The 15874-nt window shown below is 40.2% G+C and overlaps 1 non-coding gene and 1 pseudogene across 1 annotated transcript; both read right to left on the reverse strand.

The window, feature by feature from the left end:
* Nucleotides 1-10485: 10485 nt before the first annotated feature.
* On the reverse strand, nt 10486-10588 carry LOC143640828 (U6 spliceosomal RNA). Its single transcript, XR_013155156.1, has one exon. It is a non-coding gene; the product is annotated as a U6 spliceosomal RNA (small nuclear RNA).
* A 4577-nt stretch (nt 10589-15165) lies between these two features.
* The window catches only part of LOC143640820 (short transient receptor potential channel 7-like), an 85908-nt pseudogene continuing 85199 nt past the window's right edge, over nt 15166-15874 (reverse strand).

The following is a 15874-nucleotide window of genomic DNA, read 5'->3' on the forward strand; positions in this document are numbered from 1 at the left end:
GTCTGAGGAGGTAAGTAACAGAAAACCAATTCAAATTAGCTTAAGAAAAAATGGAGTTTATTTGGTGGTGAACTGAAAGGTCGTCTGGAACAGATCACAGGGTTTAAGAAAGATCCAGTAGGAAGCACAGCATCAGGGGTGAGCTTGACCCAGGGTCAACATTATGCTATACCCTTTCCTTACCTCTCTTTTCTTCTCCCTCCTCCTCCTATCTCCTCTTCTCCCTTCTATTTTTCCTTGCTATTTGATGTCATTTATGGACAGTCACTCTCTGGATGGCAGGAGGTCTACTGTGAACCAGATGTACACTCTCTTGTTCTGCAATTTTGTGGCCACAGTCCATGTCATTTGATAAAACTATAAGTGCTTTGAGGGATAAACTGTTTCTTAATTGTACAATTAAATCCTCCTCACTGCACAGCTGGCTTCTGAAATATGAATGGAAAGATTTAATTAGATACCTGTGTCTGGAAGATGCTAAGTCTGTAATTGCTCCCTGTGGGAAGGTGGCACCAGGGACATGTCACCTCAGCCTAAAGGAATGCTCAGGACACCTTTAAATTCACATCTGACAAGAAATGATCAGTGTGGATGAAACTCCTGATGGAGGAGAAGTGGGAGGTAGGAAAAGAATGGCCTGAACTTTTATAATCTAGTACCTGTAATTAGCATTCATCACTAGCTCATGAGCTGGTTCAAATGAATACAGAGATTTAGCATTCTTTTCTAGAAGTAATGCAAGAATTACAAGCTCAGAGGGTTTTTTTTCTCCAATTTTTCTAACAGACTGGGCTAGCTGGCAGGTGCCCAATGAAGACAACAACATCTATCTTGTTGCTTAAGAACCATACCTGGGAGTCATGCTGGGTGCTCCAGCATGTCCACCCCAGCATCAGTTCTTGGTTGGTTGTCCAGAATGTACACTTATCCTGTCTGCTTTTCTCCACTGTCCTGCTCACATCCCTTATGCCCAAACGACTGTCAAATTCTCTTCACTGATCTCCTGTGTCTTCTCATTAAAGCATAAATATGATTTTATCATCGCTTCTCCCAGCAAAATTCCCGTCCTGCCCCTCAGACCTTCTTAGATTACTATAATACACTCTGCATCCATAGTGGCCAGATGCTGCCTTTCCACTGCCCTCATCTCCCTCTGCTCTCTCTTCCAGCCACTAAGGACCTATCAAGCTTCTCCAATGGATCTCTACAAATGCTCTGCCTCTGCCTGGAAGTCCTCCATGGCTGCCCTTTTCTTATCCGTGAGGTCTTGGCCAAGAGTCCTCTACTTGAAGATGCCCTTTCAATTAGGGTTTCCCTAGTTTTCTCTATTTTAAACCCTATTGTTTTCCTCTAGGCTCTTTAGCCAATTTGATGGCATATCCTTATCTGTGTGTTTATTCATTAATTGTCTCTCCTGTCACTAGCCAGCCTGGAGGTGCTGTAAGTTATGAACCACATCTGTACTCTCAGTAAGCAGCACAGTGCCTGGCATGTAGCAGGCACTCAATAAATATTTGATCAGTAAAGGAAGGAAGATAGGGAGCTGTGCTCTGAGGGCATGACATAGCCATGTGACTAAATCTGTGTCTTTGTGGTGTCTGCTCCTGCCCATGCTTAGGAAAAGGGTGGTTACCTGGTATCTGGTGGGCTTGCTGAAAGTCCTATTTGCTGTCAGGTTTTCAGAATTCCTCATGCCAGCCTGGTCCCGAGTCTTCTGGGGAAAAAACAAACAAACATATATACACTTATGGCAGGATTTGAATGAACAATATCCACATATGGGGTGACTCTATAGGAACTTTCTGGAAGCCGTTTTGCCCCTGCTGCTTTGCTTTATAGATCCATGGGAAATTTAGTTCTGTGGGATGTTCACAAGGGTTAAAGAATGTTGTCTGGTCAACCAGATTTGGGAAGCTCTAAGTTAAAGTTATGTGGATATCTTTTCTCGAGGATTCCTCAGAGCTTCTGATAATGGTCATTGAGAATCTACAGGAGGGGAGAGTGGGTAGGGAAACTTGCCCAGAGACCATTCTTTAGATACTTTCTGGGGAAAGCTATTCCATTTCCAATCCACTGAAGAGTCCCTGGTCACTGGGGTCATGCCTCAGCCAGGCTGCAGGCAGCAGGCAGTGTGCTAGGTCCCCAGCAGAGCACTCTCCAAGGGAGGAGGGACAGTACTGCAGGTAGCCTCTGATGAGTTGGGCCTTTGTGGATGTGTCCAGTAGATTCTAAAAGACACTAGCCCCTCACAGCTCCAGGCTTCCCTTGTGTAAGGGGCCACTATCCAAATTGAAGATACACAATTCCCTCCCCCACCTGATGCTTTTTCTAGCCCCATAAACCAGATACTACCTACCCTGAATTTGGAATTTAGCATGCCCATTTCAAGGTCATTTTCACAGCTTTTGGCCTTAGATTTGCAGAGTTTTATGAGGCACATCTTGATTTTCATCATGAGATAATAAAATGATTTAGTACTTGGCACTAGATTAAAAGGAGCAGGTAGAGTTCTTTCAGAGTTTTGCTCGGGCAAATTTCCATTCCACGTCTGCATCCTCCTGTGGAACAAAAGAATCAATGATATGCCATCAAAGGCCAGGACCTAACAACGGAGCTCAGTGTGACAAACAGAGATACAGTCTATGCATTCTGAGTACAGACTTCTAAACAGGACTTGTGAGCTCTTGTGGATGTTCACTGTCTCTACAGATAGCATAAAGATGGGGCTTGTTCTCTCTAAGACCACCTGCATTCATCAGTCTTAAAGCTCTCCACCTACCTCCCTGAAATTCTTCATGGTGGAAGAGCCTTGGCCAGTGTATGCTACCCTCCCCTATTTCCTATGGAGTGTTTTCACCAACATTCTCCCCTTGCAGCTTACCAAAAAACTTTTCTCCCTGCCACGTCGTCTTGCTATCGATTAATTTTTATAGTTCTGTTAGCAGATTCACCAACTAGTGCAGCATCAAGGTATTTATTGATTGTTTACAGAAGTGCTGCCCAATAGAAATGTATTGTGAATTCACAATAGGTAAACTGTGGAACCAACCTAGATGCCCTTCAGTAGATGATTGGATAAAGAAAATGTGGTGTATATACACAGTGGAATATTATTCAGCATTAAAAGAGAATAAAATCATGGCATTTGCAGGCAAATAGATGGAGGTAGAGAATATAATGCTAAGTGAAGTTAGCCAATTCCAAAAAGCCAAATACTGAATGTTTTGTCTAACATAAGCATGCTGATTCACAATGGGCTTGGAGAGGGGAGCATGGGAGGATTAGACAAACTCTAGATAAGGCAAAGAGGTGGGAGGGGAAAGGAGGGGACATGGGGGTAGAAAACATGGTGGAATGAGATGGATATCATTATCCTAAGTACATGTATGAAGACATGAATGGTGTGACTCTACTTAGTGTACAACCAGAAATATTAAAATTGTGCTCTATGTGTATTATGAATTGTAATTCATTCTGCTGTCATATATAACAAATTAGAATAAATTTTAAAAAAAGAATTTGAAAAAAATGTATCATGATCCATGAAAGTGAGCCATTTAAAGTTTAAATTTTCTACAGGCCTTATTATAAAAACAAAATTAAACAGGTAAAATTATTTTCACTGATATACTTTATTTAATCTAATAGATTTAAAATATTGTCATTTCAACAATTAATCATTATAGAAATATTGCTGGGTGGTAGAATGTATGCTTATCATGCCCAACAGCTGGGTGTAATCTCTGGCAACACTAGAAAAAAAAATTCATGAGAGAGCTTTCCATTTTCTTTGCATACTAAGTTTTGAAATCTGGCATGGATTTTATACTTAGAGCACATCTCAGTCTGGACTAGCTTCATTTCAAGTGCTCTTTAGATAAATGTGATTAGTGAGTTACCACACTGGACAACAAAGTGTATATTAAAAAAGCATATTTCTTATTGGTCAGAGCAGTTCTGGGGGCGGCATGTTAAGAGATCTAGCATATGTCACTCAAGGAGAACAAAACCAGACCATGGTTTGTAGGAGGTGATCCAGCTGCATTCTTTTTCTGGGGGAGAGGGTGGGTTAGATTAAAAATGAGTATTTTTTTCTGACTTGGTGTCAATCCGAGAATGCTCAGTGGCTCCCTGAAGGGTAGTGGTGTATTTTTTCCTATAGATAGGCTCCTGAAACCTCTCTCCTAAGAGAGAAGTTAAAGTACAGGGAAAAAAGGATAGGATTTGAGGTGTTTTTTTTTTTAAATATACATTTTTTATTTATAATTATTCATGATCTCACTCATTTGAGGATAGGGTTTAGAATCAGAAACCATAGATCTTGTTTCAAAATCCTTTATTAGCTGTGTGAATTTGGGTGAGTCTTAAGCTTGCTTATACAGAAAATGAAGACATCACAGTTTCCTCACAGGGTCTTTGGGTGGGCATACTTGGTTCCATAGGCAATAGGTACTCTCCAAAGGGCTGTGAGGCCAGCAAGTGTCCACAGAAGACTTCTGGGATGTACCATGGAGGTATGAGGTTATAACCAGTAGGCTCAACCTCTTTGCTTTTATTGAGGGTCAACACCTGGCCTAGTCTACTCAGCATCATCCTATATGGATCTTTAGACTGGAAGCTTTGTGAGGGCTGGGTCACTCCTTGTCTAACAGTATACTGGAACACCTTTACTGAGAGGATGGGTGGTATAGTGGTAAGAGCATGGGCTGTCGAATCTGCTTGGGTTCAAATCCTGCTTCTGCACCTCTCTAGCTGTGAAAAATGGCAGCTGATTCTAGGCCTCAGTTACCTCATTTGTAAAATGAGAATAATAGTACTTTACTGTGCAGTGTGGCTGGGCACGAATAACTGAGCCGCCATAAAGTCTTGTAGGTTCAAACAGCAACTACTTTATTTCAACTCTCACCGGCACTGCACATGTGCTTTTCCACCAACGCCACCCATGTGGCCCTTCCAGCAACCCCCCCAAACCGGAAATCCCTCCCCCAGCACTTCCCAACCCATGGAAAATCTCCGGGAATCTCCACGAGAACTCCAAAGTAGCGGGCGCCCGAGGCAGCAAGAGCCGCCCCATTGCCCGAAAGTAAAGGTCAAATATACAATACAATCAATCCAGCATCACAGCAATTATATATAGCTTAACTCAAATCATCATCTCAATTGTTCTCTGGCTTCACCTTTCAAACATTCCCTCTGGCAAATGCCAAGCGTCATTCTGACCAGCCATGGCTCTCAACATCTCCCCTCTTCTGTTTAATTAAACAACAAGCAATGTGGCTTAGGGACTGTGTCTGTTAGGTTGTCCAATACTATATATGGTCATTACCTGTCATCAGATGAGCTGACCTCAAGGTGTCAGCCTCCTGTCTTAGGTTTGTACCACTGCAATTGGATCTTATCTGTCACTGACTACTGGTCCAGCATACAGCCGTACTTGTGGATAGGCCTTTGCACCAGTGGGGGGGTGAGGTTCTTTGCCTCACCTCTGTTGGCCCCCAAATTTGGCCTTGGTGGCAGCAGAAGGGAGGAGGATGCAAAATGCCATGACACCAAGCCAAATGACAGCTCTTTTTGGAAGAATTGTACCACCGGTGACACCATCATCAAAGATACTACAGCACTACCACAATTTGCTGCACCAACAGATAGTTCACAATGTGTACAAGTGATACATAGTACAGGAAAGTTCTGCAAGCAGTTCAAAGCAGAGGAATCTATTAATATGTTCATTTCCTCCCAAAGTAAATTAACTCCTTGATTGAGCATCACTTGTTCAGTTACATTATTCATTGATCCATCAGTTTATACAGTTTGTTGTGATAGCTATCGCAGAAGCTGTAGTTTGGTTTTATCTTTGTCTTCAGTGGCACTGGAATGAATATAGGAATACTGGCAATGATGGCTAAAAAGTATGTAACATTCCAGCAGGCACTAAAAGAAAGCAATTTTCTAAACAATTTAGTATCCTGAATAGATTTAGATATAATGAAATGGAAAGGTGAAAGTAAACAAACAGATCTGTTAACCTCCTTATTTGTTCACATATTAAAACAATCCTCAACAGCTGTTTACCCAATTTAAATTAAACCATTTAAATCACGTGAATAATAAAAATATTTGGATCCATTTATTCATGAGCGTTCCTCATATATGATATATGGACATATGCACATACAGACATACAACACAAAACACAAGTGTGTACACATAACATACAACACATAAAGCAATAGTAAAGGTCTTGTAGCTTTACACAGGTGAAATTTCCACTGCAATGTTTAAAAACTCCACACTCAAAAAATAGAACTGATCAGAAAAATATTAATATAGGTCTGTATGAGTTCAAAAAATAAAATAGAACTTTATGATGTGGGAAAGGGCAATAATAAAATAGATATTGAAAAAGACATCCTGGTTACCAACTGGGTTTGAGTCTTTTTTGAATATCCCATCCTTTTTTCTGTAACTTGCATTTTGGATCTGAAGGTATTCCCACAAGCAAACCCCAAGGGTTTTTACGTTTGGAATAGACTTTAATGGTGTTCATTATTCATTAGCCTCCAGGTGTTGGAGAAACACTGTTTCAGATGTAAGAGTAGCAAAGCTGGAGCTCTGAATACCAACTGTTATGTATTTGAGTCAAATCATCTGCTTTTTGGTCTATAGAAATCACTTTAGTTAGTCTCTCTGGAACCCAAATTGGCTGCTGTTCTCCCTGTGGAAACACACAAACAGAACCCCGACTCCAGACAATCACTGGGTCAGGACCTTTCCATTGTCCTGTTAAAATATCCTTCCAAAGTACCTTAGGCTTATGTACATTTTTGGGATACATATGTCTTTCTGCAGCACTAAGCCCTGATGAATCCAAATTTTAAAAGTTTAGAGTAAAAAGGGTTATTTTAAGTTTATCTTTGGGGAATATATACCCCATTTCCAATTACCTCTTTTTGCTTTAGTAAGCACATTTTAATAGTTTGATGAGCTCAGTCCTATAGGATTGACTCCAAGATTAACTTGTGATAAAAAGGTCACACAATTTTGACATAGTTTAATTATTTGTCTACCTTGTTCCTTAGTTATTTTAAAATGCATTTGTAAAGTATTAGCATTGACATGGAACCTTTTATGAAAATTTATAACTTCTTCTATTGTAGAGAAAATATGTATGTCATGCGTAGTTTTATCTGCTAAATCATTGCCCAAACTAAGGGCTCCAGGCAATCCTGTATGTGCCCTGATATGCCCTATAAAAAATGGATCTTTTCTGTCCCAGATTAGGCTTTATATAGTGGAAAAAAAAGAGAAAATAGTAGAGGAAGGGGAAATCCTACCAGCATCTTCAAGAGATACTATAGCATTAACAATATACTGAATATCAAAAAATAAATTAAATACAGAATCGTTAAACATCACAAAAGCTTGTAATACTGCATTAGGCTCTACATTTTGAGCTGATTGTTACTAAAAATGTAAAACTTTGATCAGGGGCAACTACTGCTGCTGTACCATTACTTGACCCATCAGTGAATATATTTGGAGCATTCATGATAGATGGTTTTCTTGTCATTTTTGGAAAAACTACAGGATATGAAGACCAAAAAGACAACAAAGGATTAGATGGTAAGTGATTATCAAATGAGACATTAGATTTACACTGATTATTGCCCAAGTATTTAACTCATTAGCTAACTCATCAATTTGATCCATAGTATAAGGAGTAATAATTTTTTTGGGAGTAATTTGCTGCTTTTATTCCTTTGAGTATTAATTGTCCTACAGTCTCAGGATAACTAGTAAGACTAGTGTTAGGAGAATAAAATAAATGTGTCCACAATAATGGACCTTCTTGCCAAAATACTCCTGTAGGAATATTTTTTGTTGGTATTACAAGAAATAATAAAGGCAAACTTATATCAATTCTATTTAAATGCATATTTTCCATATATGCTTCAATAATTTTTAATGACATTTTTGCTTCAGGCGCTAACATGCAAGGTGAATTTGGATCTGATGGACCTTTTAGGATATCAAATAAAGGTCCCAACTCTCCTGTTGGTATGCCTAGATAAGGCCTTATCCAATTTATGTCTCCTAATAACTTTTGAAAGTCATTAAGTGATTTGAGTTGATCTACTTGTATTTGAATTTTTGGTGGATGGACTATGGTTGTGAATAATAGAACTCCTACATAATTAATTGGAAGATTTAATTGTACTTTATCTATTGCTATCTCTAGATTATAATTTTTTTAAAAGTTTGTAAGTGTGGTACAACATTCTAGCAATGTGTTTTTACCTTTAGGCGCTAACAATACATCATCCATATATTGATATACTTGTAGTTCAGGATTTTGATTTCTAAGTGGCTGGATTACTTTGTTAACATAAATTTGACACATAGTTGGGTTCTTAGCCATCCCTTGAGGGAGTACTTTCCATTCATATCTCTGATCAGGACCTTCATGATTTACTGCAGGGATAGTAAATGCAAAATGTAGACTATCCTCAATATGAATTGGAATTGAAAAAAAAAACAATCTTTAATATCTATAGCTAAAACATACCAGGTTTTTGGCAAAACAGACAATTGGGGAATCCCCGATTGAGCTGGTCCCATAATAACCATCTCATTATTAATGGCTCTTAAATCTTGCAATAATCTCCATTTACCAGATTTCTTTTTGATGACAAAAATGGGAGTATTATGGGGAGATACAGAAGGTTGTATATGTCCCTTCACTAATTGTTGTTTGACCGGGTCATGGGCTGCTTGTATCTTTTCTTTAATCAGGGGCCACTGAGGAACCCATACTGGTCTTTCTGATTTCCAAGTAATTTTTATTGTCTCAGTGACCCGTCTGAAAACATAATCCATGTCTATTTATTCCTTGATCTAATTGAATTGGTGCTGCTCTACCTTGTTCTTGTTCTCCTAATCTTTTTTCTTTCCTAGAACCTTGTCTAGCCCTAATAGTGGGTGAATTTTGATTGATGTTATTTGTTAATGTCAAACCTAATTGATTTGGTAAATCTCGTTCCCATAAATTTATAGGAAGATAATCCAATACATATGGCTGTAGAGTTCCTTAACATCTCTCATGATCCTTCCAATCTAATACCATTGAACTTCTATGGGAATTAGGCCTCGAAGCATTTGAGTGGCTCGTTGTAATGGCCAATGTTTTGGCCATTCTTGATGAGATATGATGCTAAAGTCTGTACCTGTATCAAATAGCCCATTAAATTCATGTCCTTGAATATTTAGTTTTACATGGGGTGAGAATCTAAATTTAAAGACAGTGTAGCCCAATCTACACCTGTGGAGCCTAATCCCCTGGGTCCTCTTTGTACAGTAAGACTGGAATATTTATCATGCAGGTTGGGTATTGTTAATAACTGTGCTATTCTATCTCCTGGTGAAATTACTGATATACCTCTTGGAGAACTAGCTATAATTTTTATTTCACCTTCATAATCGGGATCAATTTCCCCAGGACTTATCATAAGTCCTTTTAGTGTAGAAAAACTGTGTCCCAATAATAAGCCTACTGTTCCTTGGGGAAGAGGTCCTTTTACTCCTGTGGGAATGATTTGAACTTTCATCTCTGGAGTTAGTACTGCTCTGGTGGAGGCGTAGATGTCCAATCCTGCACTCCCTCTGATTTCTTTGATGAGGGATCTAATGGATAATGTGTCCTGTGAACTACCCTGATGGTATTGCTGGGTTCCTCCATTGCCCCATATATTTGTGGTTGTGGGCCCCAGAGCATTAGCCCCCCCCCCTGTCCATTTTTTGGCAATGGAGCCCAATGCTTTTCTCCATGATATCATGGTTAAATACCTGGTCCTTTTCCATTTTTTGATAACGGAGTACCCTCTATGGTGGTTTGAGAATGGCATTCATTAGCCCAATGTCTCCTTTCATGGAATCATGGGCAAATACCCAGTATTCTACTCCTTTGATACCTAGCTTTTTAAAACCCTCCTCCTACGGGGCAACTCCTTTTAAAATGTCCTGTTTCTTCACAATTGTAGCATGTTTTTGGCTTGGCATCTAAAGCCTGTTTTACTGCAGCTGCCAGGACTTTCCCTTGTTCATTAATGTCTCTACATAATTTGATATTTATGTGTTTAAATCTCCATGTTTCCATGGTCTAATGGCCTCCTTGCACCATATGTTTGCTTGCTCAAAGGCTAGCTGTTTAATTAATGGCATTGCTTGTTCTGTATTCCCAAATACTCTGGTAGCTCTTTGAATAAGCATATCTACAAATTCAGCGTAAGGTTCATTAGCTCCTTGTATTAGCTTAGATAATTGACCTTGTAATTATGACCATATCCTTGTAAAGTCTTCCATGCCCTAACTGCATCTGCAGCAATTTGTGAATATATAGCAGGATTATATGCAATTTGTTGCAGCTGACCATCATAAGGTCCTTTTCCTAACAACATATCTAGATTTATCTGAGGATAACCAGCTACTGCATTTCACCTAGTTGTCTCTGTGCAAAATTCCTCATTGGCGCAGGGGCCATGCTAATCTTCTCTGTATCGTTCAAATTTTAGTATATGTGCCGCCGAAGCAAGAGGAAAGATGGGAGGGGAGGGGGATAGTAGGGGATAGGAAAGGTAGCAGAATACAACAGTCACTAATATGGCATTATGTAAAAAGGTGAGTGTGTAACCAATGTGATTCTGCAATTTGTATTTGGGGTAAAAATGGGAGTTCAAAACCCAATTGAGTCAAATGTATGAAAGATGATATATCATGAGCTTTGTAATGTTTTGAACAACCAATAAAAAAGAAAAAGAAAAAAAAATCCTCATTGGCAACCTTTCATAATAGGTATTGTCCTCCATTTAGCACAGCTTTACACATACTAGTCCAATCTGCTGGTGTCATGTTCAAGTTGGTAATGGATTCGACCAAGCTTATGGTGAAGGGTGCTTGAGGACCATAGGTTGTTACATCCCCTTTTAGCTGCTTCACTGTTTTTAAATCTAAAACATAGTGATTTCGCTGCCCTCCTGCCGCCTCAAATACAGGGCATGCTAATCTTTGAGGTCCTGTCTCATGTTCCCATCTATCAACTATGGGGTTGAGGGCCACTCAGCATATTTTGTCTCCATTGGCGGAGCTTTTGGTTGGACACTTATGCCATCTGGTGATAGAAAGGTGTTAGTAGCAGCCTCCTGTTGTAACTTTTCCCCTGATCACTTTTTCTGCTCTAAACTTTCTTCTACTTTCTGACTATCTCGAGAGGCCTCCTCTTTTTCCTGATCTAATATGTCTTCTACCATAATGTGAACTGAAAGATTTGGACTAGGCAAACAAAATCGTATCATCATCCACAATGGCAATGTGCCAACTGGCAGAGTTCCTGGGTTTTTCTTTTCCCTGTCCCTTAAATCTTCACCATGATAATCCCATTGTGATATATTCAACAACTCCTCTTTAAAAAGCCATGGGCTACTTTTTTGTATTGTATCAACATATGCCCTGACTTTTTTTGGTTTTACTGGGGTGCCTCCTTCCTCTAACAATTTACTTAACATTCTTTTGGTTTGTTTTTTGCTAATTTCTGACCCCATATTTCTGCTACAAGGATAACACAACTCAAACAGATAACTCAAAACCAAACCAAAGCAAAATGAAACAAAAACAGAACAAAAAATCGTACCAATTTTTCTGTTTTTCTGAAATGTGTATTCGTGATCTATCTCTATCTCTTCCTCAGGGCTGAGCAAATTCAAACCTTGAGCCAACCATTTTTCCTAGTTTGCCTGAGAAAGTTCTAGGGATAGGCAGCTTGAAACAAAAACAAAACAAATCAAAAGAAGAACACATTGTTTTTTGAAATGGTCACCCATTCTCTTGCCTTCCCTCAGGGATGAGCAATTTACCTTATCACTTACCCTCAGGCATTCCCCTTATGGGCCACCAAATGCCACAGTCTTGCTGGACACTAATAACTGACCCACCACAAAGTTTTGTAGGTTCAAACAGCAACTACTTTATTTCAACTCTCACTGGCACTGAACACACGCTTTTTCGCCAACGCCACCCATGCAGCCCTTCCAGCAACCCCCCACACCGGAAATCCCTCCTCTGGCACTTCTCCAACCAATGGGAACTCTCCAGGAATTCCTATGAGAACTCCAAAGTAGCAGGCGCCCAAGGCAGCATGAGCCACTACATTGTCAGACAGAAAAGGTCAAATATACAATACAATCAATCCAGCATCACAGCAATTATATATAGCTTAACTCAAATCATCATCTCAATGGTTTGCTGGTATCACCTTTCAAACATTCCCTCTGGCAAATGCCAGGGATCATTCTGACCAGCGGAGGCTCTCAACACTTAACTCATAGGTAGTTGTGAGATGAAGGAAATTAATACAAAAAAAAGACATTTAACAGTGCCAGCCACTGAGTAAGCTCTCAGGTAATATTATTTTAATTTCCATAACCCATCACAGGCCTAGTTTTCAACCTTCAGTTATTTAGCAAACATTTATTGAGCACCTACCCTGGGCCTGACAAGTGCTAGGGAAGAACACACCCTGGTGGAACATCTGGTATGGCCAATGACACATTTGTTAAAATACCTTTGATGGAGAGATGTGCTAGATCAGTGGAAGGATTTCATACTGGCCCTGACCTGGCCTGAGCCTGGGAAGGCTGCCCCATGGCTGATGTTAGAGCTGAGCAGTTCTCAGCCAGATTAAATAGGGATGCTTGGGATAGATAATGAGTATGAGTTAACAAGTGGGAGAGGCAGAGAGAAGCATAAACAACTCTGGAGAAGGTTGGCAATAAAGAACAGGGGAAATAAAAGCCGAGAGCTCAAAATAAAAATCCAGGGAGAATTTTTTTAGTTGTTGTTGTTCTTTTTTTTAAAAAAAGATCAAGGGACATGTTTAAATGCTGACAGGAAGGATTAGGTAGAAAGAAAGAGGGTGAAGACACAGGCCAGGCTTGGCAGATATATCATGCAGAGGAGGAATAAGAGTGAAGGAGGCAGGAGGGAGGGAGCCCCAGCCAGGCAGGGCCACTCATGGTGGAGAAGGCCCTTCCTGCTCGGATGTGAGGGTCGGGTGTCAGGTGCAGGTGCATAAGAGTTTCACCTGGAAGGATTTGCAGCTATTCATTTTATCAGAGATAAATGTGGCCAAGAATCCCTGGCATTTGTCATAGTTCAGTGAGGTAGGTGGTTACGTGTGCTCTCCCCTGGCGGAGGAGAAGTTCAGAGCTCCCAGGAGACATGTGGTGCTGCAGTGTGTTCTCTCCATCTCAGGCACCATTCATGCAAGGGAAAAGACAGCATAGCTGTGAGCTGGCCCATTACTGCGCTAAGTTGAGGGGCATCTCTCAGCCAATCATGGGAATTCCCATGCCTCAGTTATTAGGACTGAAGCAGACTTGCTTGCTTGTTAGGATGGCACATACCACCCTGTGACCACTGCAACATGCCAGAGGAGTTGCTGAACTCCACCTGGCAGCGCCAGGAATGGCTTCATGGAAGGGGTCACCTTAGGGAGGATTTTGGAGGATAACTAGAAGGCATTCCTTCCCCCTTACCAGTGTTTACACTTGACACCCAGGTGCTCTACCACTCATTGGGGAAGCAGCATGAGGAGGTAACACAGGAGCACCTATGAGCAAGGGTTTGGAGTAGGTCAACTAATTTTCTGGAGCCTCGTTCCCCTCATCTGTACATTAAGGATCCTATCAACTCAGTACTATGAGGAAGATGAAATAAAATCTGATATTCAGTGCTCAGCATGGCACCTGGCACATAGTGGATGTTGATGAATGCTTGTTAAATGACTAAATGAACACAAGTTTACAATAACCACAAGTTGGAACAAATGAGCTCACATAAGGATCAGGGTTAGAACTAGGAATGATCAGATCATGCCTGAGAAATTACTCTTGGGTTTTGTTCCCCAGGTGGTATGTGCCAAGAATGTTGCTTCCTTATTTAGCTAAGCCCCCGCACAATGTGGTGACCAGTCAGGCATGTTAGCCATAACAGCTATCTATTCTGGCTGGGTAAGAGGCTGGGACCAATCCTGAGCTGCAGAGACTCTGCTTGCAGTCACTGGTGACCACCAGGACTTCAACTGCTTTCTGGGCATTCTTGCAGCAGAGCAGACCGGCAAAGTGCTTCTACTGCAGTTCTAATGCCACAAGGAGCAGTGTCTATCACAAATCAGCTGCCTACTATGTGTCAGGATAGTCATCCTCAAGTGAGGGCAGTACCTCTCTCCCAAGAGAAGTGTGTGGGGCTGTCTGTGGTCATCACAATAACTAGGTAGGAGTATTTCTGGGATGCTTAATATACTGCAATGCCCCAGACAATTCCACACCATGGAAATTGCCCTGCTGAAGAAGCCAATAGTGTTACTGTTGAGAAATGCTAAGTGAAACTTAAATTGAGAAATATTGAGAAAACTAAATTAGCTCTTACACTTACATTAGCTGTAATTTTTACTACAGCCCTGTAGAGTAGATATTATTATTGCCATTTTTAAGGTTGGATTTGGGGTATGGGGTACTTTTCAGAGCCTAGTAAGTGCAGTTAGCAAGGATATTGCATAGCAATTCTTGGCACCCCAAGGGAGATGGAAGAGGAAGAATTTTATTCTTCATTTTCAAAGCTAGATTCTGTTAAATAATTATAATAATAGAGAGCAAGCAAGAAACCTTAAGTAAGGGAAGCAGGGCCACAAAGTTTCATGTAGCACATTCTAAATTACATTTGGAAATATAACAACATTATAGATTTTATATTCTAATCAAGGCCATAACTCAAAAGTTCATGAAAGACAACGAAGGAGAACAAATTATGTGTTTTCCAATATATCTGTCACTCTCCATGGATAAGTAACACATTTGAATAACATGAAATAGGATGTGACTTCTTCTATTAAACAGACACTAAAAAGGATTTTTTCCTGCCCACCTATTTAGCATTTTCAACCTCAGCTATAACTATAAAAGCTACACCAATAATCTATTAAGATAGATTTAGCTGTTGTCAGATCCTAGTGACCAGGTCAGAACTTTTAGTGAAAAATATCCTGTCTGGAATGACCTGTAAAAGTTATAATGGGTGTAAAACAGCAGCACTATGATGATTTAGACCTAGGTGTTTTCATCTAGGAGCCATTTTCATGAGGAAAATGGCTTTATCACAACCTGAAAATTTGCAGCTGTAGAGCTTGGAGAGAACCATTGGTTTTCTGGCCACAAGGGGGCTCTGTTCTCCCATAACTGGAGCACAAGTGAACGCTGAGAGATGCAGATGATTTTCAAGGGCATGGGGTGAACCAAAAAAGCAAGGACAATAATGTGCTATGCTTTGGGTTGGGTGAGACTTAATACAATTCATAAAGAAATAAAAATCACAAATGAACAATACTGCAGCCTGAATCGTGGCATTAAGAAACATCTCTCATCTTTCCTTGGTGAACCTTGAGCCACACGGAGGGGAAAATATACAAGCTTATTGTGTTTTAAGAAAGTCAGAATTTTCCAAATTAACAAATAGTGGTATGTGTGTGTCAGCCGGGTGGGTAGTCGAGGAAAGAGTAGATGATTTGTAATACTACAAGACTCTTCATTTCTCAATGGGGGGGTTTTCCTACCAAATTTGCACATAATACAATTTATGTTGATAGTAAAGAGCAAATTGACTTTTTAAGTGACAATCCTCTATAGATCATTGTTGTACTGATCATGAAGATTTTGGAGAGACAACAGCCATATGGCTTCGTGTAACAGAGACATTCGACACTTAAACCCTTCAAGGTGTAGTGGCTGCCATTAAGGAAGACTTATTAAGCATTCAGCTATATTTTACT

Source organism: Callospermophilus lateralis, unplaced genomic scaffold (genome assembly GCF_048772815.1).
Source record: "Callospermophilus lateralis isolate mCalLat2 unplaced genomic scaffold, mCalLat2.hap1 Scaffold_65, whole genome shotgun sequence".
Classification (NCBI taxonomy): Eukaryota; Metazoa; Chordata; class Mammalia; order Rodentia; family Sciuridae; genus Callospermophilus; species Callospermophilus lateralis.